Source organism: Triticum urartu, chromosome 3, assembly GCF_003073215.2.
Source record: "Triticum urartu cultivar G1812 chromosome 3, Tu2.1, whole genome shotgun sequence".
Classification (NCBI taxonomy): Eukaryota; Viridiplantae; Streptophyta; class Magnoliopsida; order Poales; family Poaceae; genus Triticum; species Triticum urartu.
In genome coordinates, this window is record NC_053024.1 from 32,633,638 (window position 1) to 32,644,023 (window position 10,386).

Genomic DNA, 10,386 nt, shown 5'->3' on the forward strand with positions numbered 1-10,386 from the left:
AAATTAACTTTCTGTTTCTATGTGTGAGTTTACTATCAGAAATAAAGCTTTTTTGCCGAAACAATTACAGTGTAAATTTTGTATATGAGAATTGGCCCTGAAATATTGAACTCAAAGAGTAAATTTTCCGCGAAATACTCAGCTTACACATGCAACAAGGTGCCAATTTTCTGAGTAAAGCTATGGGCGCCATAATTGTTTTTTTGAACTTACAGACTACTCTTGCCAGTTCCACCTTGATATCACAGCAAAGTCATTCCCAAAATGCACGCCTTTGAGATGTCCTTGGATGCAATGTTGTTCCAACAGCAGATCAAATCGAATGAAAAAAAGAACATTCCAAAATGGCGCATATATGCATCAGCAACTAGTCAGAGACTCGCAATTCTGCTTCAAAAGTACATATCATAAAATGGGATGATGCCAAGAGGCAAATAATATTTTCTTTTTTCTTGAGATCTTCCTGTTCTGATGGAACAAATTCTTAACAAAGATGCCAAGGCCTAACATCTCAGAAGAGATACATGCACATCCTTTCCGTTGTAGGACTTCAGAGAACCACACCACACCACACAAACTTCAACATCCCTCCATCTAACATATACACAATAAAGCTACAACTACAAACTACTTGTAGAACAAAAGAAGAACACAACACCCACATAGGGTCACACGTCAGTCATGGTAGCAGAGGAGCATGACGACGCATTGCCGGATGATGTATAGCCTGGCCGCGTGTCGCCTCAGCTTCCTTCTGATCCCTCCTCCTCCTGATCCTGCCCCCTTGTGCTTGCCACCATGGCCCTTCACCTTGTTCATCCTGGCTGAGCAAGAGGGTGATGGTTGAGCTAGCTAGGTCACCCACTGCTGATATACTGAGTGGTTCTGCCTCTTCTGTTGCATTGCCATGCTTATATAGGAAGGATACGTCATGGCCAAATGGCACAAAACGACAGATTACTCTCTCACATGATCCTTACATCTTTGCCTACATGCACGTATAAAAACCCGACGATACATTGTAGCAGGGAGTGTGGAGGCACATGCAGCACCCTCCAGGATGCAGCAGATTCGATGACGCTCCAGCTGGGGACAATCGCCTAGAAAGCTGGGAGGAAGTTGGCTACGCTACAGTTAAAGACCAAGGACAACTAAATGGGTTGTCTTGTGCAGTTTCTGCAAAAGTTTTCAGAAATAATTCTTTTTGCAAAACACAGTATAGACTATAGACGCAGATACTCACAAATCCTATCTCTATGAGTATTTCCGACAGACTAAGGCAACAAAATTTGAGAATTGTTGAAGTTATCATAGGCGTCTTATCAACATTGGTTACCACTAAAAAAATAAACCCATTAATACTTAAATAAATCAAAGAAAATACGAACACTCATGCCATGTGTAGGACTTAAACATGGATGTGCAGGTTCCACCTCAAGAAACCTGACCAACTAAGCTGTGCTAAGTTCGCAGTTTATGAAAGAAATCCGCACCTGATGGTTAGGTAGGCTTAATTATTTAACTACAAATGCATGGCAAAAGAATGGTCGTCTTTGGATATGATCACACGATGGATTAAGGCAGTAACCTGTCATTCCTAACCGATCCATGGTGTTTCAGTATTTGCAAGTCCCTACGACGCTATACCAAGCTGATACCAATCAAGGTTTTGGTTGCCGGTCGAAATTTTGAGATTTCTCATGGTTACCGCGCATTTCCGTGCCCCTCGGTAAATCCTCGTACCAAGCAAATTTTTTTTGAATTTTTTGAATTTAAACGCTTGATTTATAACAAAGTACGTAGGATCTAATTAATAGCATGAAAGTTGGTTCTGACGTGTTGGTAGCAACCTAATTTCTCTTTTGAGAGGTCTCTGGTTTGAATGTTCATTCATTCACTTATTTGAATTCAAAATTCAACCATAAATTCTGTTTGAAATATTCTCGGTATTTCTCAGTAACCGTGGTAACCACATTTACCAGTCCCCCTCGGTAAAATTGCCTCATTCGATAACCAAAACCTTAATACCAATTATACCCGACCTTTGCAATAACATATAGTCAAAAACCAATCAAGACATTAAAGATGCACGCAACCATACCATTACGAGAAAAGGGAACAATAAAATAAAAGGGCATGGCACCAAAATGTCTTACGGAAATGGTTGATGGCACACAACAAGCAGCATAAGCATCTACCACTATCCTTAATAGAAAAAGGACCGCAAAAGTGATCAATGACACACAACGTCAAGCATCAACATCTGTTGTCGTCACTGTATCTAACCATGAAAGGGTTTTCACCTCGAAGAACAAGTCACGTAATTAAGTTCCAAGCAAAGCCTTCAACTAAAAAAACTGCGTACTTCCCCTGGCGCAAGTTAGGGTTCCCCTGTTCCCCTGGCGACTCGCTAGGGTTCCCACAGATCCAACCACCCCGTACGAAATTCTCACGCAAGATTGCTCGCCGAGTGATCCTTGCGTGATCCCATCGATCTCAGGCGTCCCAGGGAACGCCGGCATGTCCGATGAGAGAGGAGACCAGCCGCCCGGCGCGGGACCTCCTAGGGCTGGCGGCGGCGGCGATGGAGGCGAGAACATACCCGATCATAAGGCGAATTTGGAGGACAGATTTGAAGGTCTGAAGCTACATGGTGAGGAAGAGGAAGAGCTAGATCTCTCCGGGGAAGTTGAAGACCTAATCAAGGAGACAAGGTGGATAGCGATTTTTAGGGTTCATACTCAAAAACCCTTTAGCCATGTAGCCCTGTTTAAGACGATGAGAAACGCATGGACCCCGGCGCAGGGTGTGACTTTCAAAACCATGAATCCTAACCTCTTCTTGGCGCAGTTTATGTGTTTGGGAGATTGGAATCGGGTCATGAATGGTGGCCCGTGGCTGTTCAGGGAGTATGCAGTGGTTATGGAGGAGTATGACGGTATCACAAACGTCAATGATTATAAACTAGATAGGATCCCGGTCTGGTCAAGGATTATCGGGATCCCCGATGGGCTAATGAAGAAGAGAGAAGTAGCTGAAAAGATAGCTAGAAAGGTCGGAGTCCCACCGATCAAAGTTGTGGTTAACGAGGACCGCTTAAACCCCACGAAGTATCTGCGGGCGAGGGTATTTGTAATGCTCGATACACCTCTGGTCCGCTTTGTACCTCTGACTCTGAAGGAACTGAAGAAATATCCAGTTGAGTACGAAAAATTGCCTGACTTCTGTTATTTCTGTGGTATGATGGGTCATGTGGTGACTGGATGTGGAGATGGAATACATGCGGATGAAGAATGCGAGTGGGGGGAATGGCTCCTGGCAAAGTTTGAGTCTCAGTCTGGTGGTGGAGGCCGAGGGGATTTCGGCCGAGGCGGTATGGCATGGAGAGGAGGGGGAGTGGGTAGGGGAAGAGGAAACCCTGGTGACCCAAACCCAGAAGAAGGAAGGGAGATGTACCTTGGCAGAGGTATGTGTCAGGGCATGCCAATGCCAACAACAAAGAAAAGACTTGTTGGACCGGATGGCACCTTCATAAAACATAATGAGGGGCCATCTTCCTCGACAGGTGTTGTGGCTGAGCGAGTGCTGCAAATAGAAGGAACACCGAGTGTACAGGTGGACAAGACCTTGATGACTACACCACAGAAGGTACATGATCCGAAGAGACAGAGAACTGCGGAAGGGGAAACTATGACCTTAACGGAAGGAAATAAGGATACTGAAATGGGATCGGCGACCCCTCGCGAAGGGGATCGCCGGGTACAATGAAAACACTCTGTTGGAACTGCCGTGGGATGGCCAGCCCCACGGCAGTTCGAGCGCTTCTGGACATTCAGAAGCAATGGGGCCCGGATGTGATCTTCCTGTCTGAGACACATCTGAATAAAGCAAAGGCAGCAAAACTAATGAGGAAACTGCGGATGGATAAAATGGAAGTTTATGAAAGTGACGGTGCTAGTGGGGGGCTGTTGTTAACTTGGCGCAGCCCGGTTGTGCTACAAGCCCTGAGTGTACAGAAAAACTACATTGATGTGGCTATAGATGGCCCTGGAGAAGCTATGTGGAGATTGACTGGGTTCTATGGTGAGCCCAAGTGGGAGGATAAACACCTATCTTGGGAGTACCTGAGATCTCTAAGGCCGCAGATGAATGGCGCATGGGTGGTCATTGGTGATTTTAATGAAATCCTATATTCCCATGAGAAAGAAGGCGGGGCTCCAAGACCAACCCAAATGATGTAGAATTTCAGAGACGCGCTGGTGGATTGCCAGCTAGATGACATGGGATTTAAGGGCGAAATGTTTACATGGAGAAGGAGGAGACTGAGAGAAAGATTGGATAGAGGTATATGTAATGGAGATTTCCATGCACTATTCCCGAATGCAAATATCACCAATGCTGAACACTCTAAATCTGACCATCGCCCTTTGGTCCTGGACTTGGAAGGGGATAGTAATGATGTCCAACACTCTACTGATGGAACCCGTGGTTGCAGGAAAATGATGTTGCGCAGCGGGTCACGGATGCGTGGGAAAACACGAGTGAGCAGGACTCGTTCGCGGCGCGAACAGCAGCAGTACACAAGGAGCTGCACTCATGGGACCGGACGGTGCTGCGTGCGCCGCAACGCCGTCTGAAGAAACTTAAGGCGGAGCTTGAAAGTTTGCGGTCGGGGCCCCTTACTGACGAGGCGGCAGATCGGCAACGAGAGATTCTTATCCTCATTGAAGAAACTCTAGAGAAGGAGGAAATATATTGGGTGCAGCGGAGTCGTACCAATTGGCTGAAGTATGGAGATCGAAACACAAGTTTCTTTAACAACTTCGCGACGGCCAGAAGAAGGAGGAACCAGATCCGGAAACTTCTTGGAGATGATGGTGTGTGGAAGGAAGATGTAATATCCATGGGAAACCTAATCTCTGATTATTTCCAGTCCCTGTTTACTTCTGAAGTTGTACACCCAAACATGGATGTTTTGAATAAAGTTAAAACTAGAGTTTCGGATTATATGAATGTAGCATTGCTTGCACCGTATACGGCCGAGGAGGTGAAAAAGGCACTGTTTAGTATCGGCGATCTTAAAGCGCCCGGTCCAGATGGATTGCATGCAATATTTTATAAGAAGTTCTGGCCTCTGTTAGGAGATGAATTAGTGGCTGAAGTTTTAAACGCAGTGAATAGTGGAGTTATACCGGAAGGTTGGAACTCAACTACTATTGTGCTCATACCCAAAGTGGAGAATGCAGAGAAGATCTCGCAATACAGGCCCATAAGCCTCTGCAATGTGGTATATAAGGTGATATCTAAACTCTTGGCTGCAAGATTAAAAGTTTTCTTACCTGACATTATCAGCGAGACACAGAGTGCATTTGTGCCAGGGAGGATCATCACTGACAATGTTATTGTGGCGTATGAATGCACCCACACAATGAAGAAGAGGAAGCAAGGGAAAAATGGCACGTGCGCTGTCAAATTAGATATGCACAAGGCCTATGATCGAGTAGAATGGGTGTTTCTGAAAGCTATTCTGGGAAAACTTGGATTTGCAGAAAGGTGGATTGACCTGATCATGGCATGTGTGACTTCTGTTGAGTACACGGTGAGATTTAATTCGAACGAAACTGCTCCTTTCAAACCGTCCAGAGGACTCAGGCAGGGGGATCCCATATCCCCCTACCTCTTTTTGCTATGCGCAGAAGGCTTGTCAGCGTTAATTGAGCATGAAGAAGAACAAGGCAGGCTAGTGGGGGTCCAGGTCTGTAGAGACTCCCCTAAAATTTCACACTTGCTTTTCACGGACGACTCATTAATCTTGATGAGAGCTGATTCTGCAAATGCACATTCACTCAGGAGTATTTTGGATGATTATTGTTCAGCTTCAGGTCAAATGGTCAGTGTGGCTAAATCCTCAATCTTTTTCAGTCCCAATACAGATGTAGATGTCAAAGCTGAGATATGTCAAGTCCTAGATATTATGACTGAAGCACTATCGGATAAATATCTGGGGCTGCCGTCTATGATAGGTGTGGACCGAACTGATTGCTTTCTGCACCTGATTGAGAGAATCCAGAAACTTATAAATGGATGGAAGGAGCGTACCCTATCCTTTGGAGGCAAGGAGGCGTTAATTAAAGCGGTGGCCCAAGCCATCCCTACGTATGCGATGAGTGTTTTCAAATTCCCGAAGAAAATTTGCAAAGGGATCACTGATGCAATGTCGCATTACTGGTGGGGTGATGAGGACGATCAGCGCAAAATGCATTGGGTCGCTTGGTGGAAGATGTGTGTCCCGAAAGAAAAAGGGGGATTGGGGTTCAGAGATATCCATGCTTTCAACCTTGCACTTCTAGCAAAACAATTCTGGAGGTTGATTGAGAACTATGACTCGCTCTGTGCACGAGTGTTGCGTGCTCGATACTATCCCACGGGCGATATCCTAAACTGCACGTTAAAGAAGGGTTCTTCTTTTGTATGGCAGAGCATATTTGCAGGCATACAAAAGTTTAAGAAAGGAAGCATTTGGAGAGTTGGGGACGGCACAAAGATTGATATCTGGGAGGATAGTTGGATACCAAACAGCCCAACAAGGAAGGTATTGACACGACGAGGTAATTGCCTATTAACACATGTGAGTGACCTAATAGACCCTATATCAGGTGATTGGGACGAGCAGATTATCAGGGACAACTTATGGAGAATAGATGCAGATCGTATATTACAGATTCCCCTATCCCATCATGTCTTGGATGACGCTGTAGCATGGCATTTCACAAAAAATGGAATATACAGCGTTCGTTCTGGCTATTACAGAGAATGGGAAGATCAATATGGTATGAAAGTTGGTGGTGAGGCTAGACAGTCGAGCACACCTGATCATCCGGTTTGGAAGAGGCTGTGGAAGTTAAAGCTGCCAGGGAAAGTTAAAATCTTCGTTTGGCGTTGCCTGCACAACACCATTCCCTTTAAGTGTACACTTGCTAACAGACATATACCTACAAGTGGGCAGTGCCCAATTTGCCAGCAAGGGGCGGAGGACATAAAACATGCGCTCTTCACTTGCCCCCGGGCTAGATCGATATGGTCTGAGTTGGGCCTGAAAACTGTGATAGATGAGGTGATCCAAATTGACAGATCAGGTGCGACAATATTGGAGTCTCTCTTATGCGATGACAGGTTTCAACGAAGGTATATGGAGGTAATTGATATACCCGAAGTAATAGCTTCTACCAGCTGGTACCTTTGGTGGCAGCGAAGGGAGCTGGCAAGAGGTGAACAAGTTCAGAGCCCAGTCCGCACGGCTATGGCAATCCAGGCCTTATCTCTGAATTTCGTCCGAGGGGCGGGGAAACCGAATCCATTGCCTCGTCAGAATGCTTGGAAGAAGCCACTGTCAGGTATGCAGGTACTGAACGTAGATGCCTCGTTTATGGAAGGTGATTACTTGGGATCCTGCGGAATGGTGGTGAGAGACCATAATGGTGGCTTTATAGCAGCTGCAGCAACTCAAATGGTTCATGTTGCGAATGCAGTGGCAGCTGAGGCCGAGGCTATGCGCCAGGGAATTATGTTCATACGCGGCCTTGGGTGTGACAGCATTGTGATTCAATCTGATAGCTTGATCGTCGTGGATGCATTGAGGCTAAATGAAGGGTATGCTTTGGTGGCAGCGCCAATTCTTGAGGACTGTCGTAATTTACTTGCAGATTTCGAGAAGGTCATTATCGAACATTGTAGTAGAGAGTCGAACATGGTTGCTCATGAGCTAGCTAGCTATAGGAGGGGTAATCCACCGATGGTGTGGTCGGATACTCCCCCCTTTTTCATTCTGAATGCTTTAGCAAACGATGTAAGTTTATTATAAGTTAATAAAGCAATCATGAAGGCCTTCCTCTAAAAAAAAAACTGCGTGTAAACACCACATTACTAGGTACAACTACCTAAGGTCAAAACTAGGATTTTCACCACACAGCTCAAGATCTTGGTATTAGGTGTCGTCGACGAGCACTCCTTAGAGCATCTCCAACAGACGCTCTACGAAGCCGCGCGCTAAAAAAATTTTACAGCGCCAAAATAGCGTTTTAGCGCGCCGGATGACCGAGCATCTTCAGCAGACGCCCAAAAATATACTGCCCCACTACATCTCCAACAGACGCCCAAAATTAACCACACGCGCTCGTGCCCAACTCGCCGCCCGTGGCATGCTCGCCGCCATGATCATGGCCCGTGGCCTGCTCGCCGCCGTGGCCGTGGCCTGCTCACCGTCGTAGCCGTGGCCGCGCCTGCGTCCCGCCGCCCGTGGCCGTGGCTGTGGCCGCGCTCCTCACCTGCTCGCCCCGCCGTGGCCACACCCAAGCCCGCCCTGTCATGGCCACGCTCGTGCCCGCCCCGCTGTGGCCGCGCCCGTGCCCGCCCCGCCGTGGCCGCGCCCGCGCCCGCCCAGCCGTGGCCGCGCCCGAGCTGGCCACGCCAGCGCCCGCCCCGCCGTGGCCACGCCCGAGCCCGCCCTGCCATGGCCGCGCCCGCGCCAACGCCCGCACCGCCGTGGCCGCGCCCGAGCCCGCCCCGCCATGGCCGCGCCAGCGCTCGCTCCGCCGTGGCCGCGCCCGAGCCCGCCCCCATGGCCGCGCCAGAGCCCGCCCCGCCGTGGCTGCGCCAGCGCCCGCCCCGCCGTGGCCGCGCTCCTCCCCTGCTCGCGCCGTTGTGGCCTGCTTGTCCCCTGCTCACCCTGCCGTGGCGCCGCCCGCGCTCCTCCCCTGCCCGCCGCCGCCCGTGGCCGTGGCCGCACCCACCGCCTGTGGCCGTGGCCGCACCCGCCGCCCGTGGCCGGCTGGCGGGCTGGCATGCGCACGCGAGGAGGCTGGTGGCGGGCACACGCGAGAAGGCTAGTGGCTGGCGCACGCGAGGAGGCCGACGGAGGCCAAGGGCGCACGAGACACTTTTCAGCGCGCGTGGGAAGTTCAGCGCGCCGGAGCTCACGCCTCAAATATACAGCTTTCAGTCCAGTTTCTTCTGGCACGTTGAACACTTTTTACAGTGTGCTCTATTATGCAACGTTTGCTGGAGTGTTATTTTTGACTCCGCGCACGCTAAACTTGCGATTTTTTGAACGTAACACTAATATAGGGCGTCGGTTGGAGATGCTCTTAACTGAAGTCACCTGTGTTGCAGCCTCCAGTATCCGACTCGGCACGTCTATACCCCCTAGCCTTAAGAAAGCCGAACACGAGTCATATCTCCAGGATGGGAAGGTACGCCTCTGGAGATAGAGTGTGATGTGAACGCCACCATCCAAAGGAACCACATTTTTTTTAGAAATAGAGGAGGATTTCCGGCCTCTGTATCTGGACGATGCATGCAATCATTTTATTAATTATTCACACAAGATCTTACAAAGTCATACAATAGTAAGACAGAAGTTACCGTCTAGGTAACAAGAGTGTTGCTACTCCTATCCAACTGATGAAGGGATGCTGATAGTCTGAGCCTAGTACCAAACAGACCTCACAACCAAACCTAACATCTAAGACCTGAGGTCCCAACCAGGATGCCTGCCGGGTATGGGCACCCACCAGTCTGGCGTGCTCCTCAACCAGGACGCCTGCCGGGTAGGAGGCCGTCGCAGCCACCTGCCATCAATCCATTTTTGAAGCTGTACTGCATCATGAACCTTGTCCGGTCTAGCTGCCGCCGACGCCACCATGATGCCAGACAGCGTCGACCTCCTGCGCAAGTCCATCATCGCACATCATACGCCTAATCTCCAGAGCACCATGCCATCGAGATCTAACACCATCAATGTGTGTGATGAAGCACTGCTCCTCTTGTCACCTCCAGCCATCACTTGCTCCAAAACAATGCCCCCATAAGGGAAAGCGCTACTAAGAATGCCATCATCATTCGATCCGGGAGACCCAGATCTAGGGTTTCCCCCGGAGCATCCCGAGCCTGATGACGGCAACTGCAACCATCGGGTGTACGCCGTCGGCCTCGCTGGTTCCTTCGACCATAGCAAATTCCAAAACGATGCCCTGAAGAGGGACTACGGCGCAAAAGCACCGCCATCGTTCGATCCCATGGAGATCTAGGGTTTCCCTCGGAGTTGCCCTGGTTGTCAAGGACTAGACAAAGATGAAATCTCGCAGGTCCGTCCAGCAGCCAATGTGTCGCACTCGCCATCTCGCGCCGACCGTGACCCTGAGACCAAGCTCACGCCTGGGCCCAGATCCGGCCGCGCCACCGTCGATCTGGTCATGCCGCCGCCGTCCCTGACGACCGTGGGGCCCCAGATCTTGAAGTCGCTTGCCATGGGGAATGGGATCGCGGAACGCCGCCAGCCCCCGTCGTGACGTCCGGCCACACGTCACGCTCCGGCCCGGAGGCGCCGAC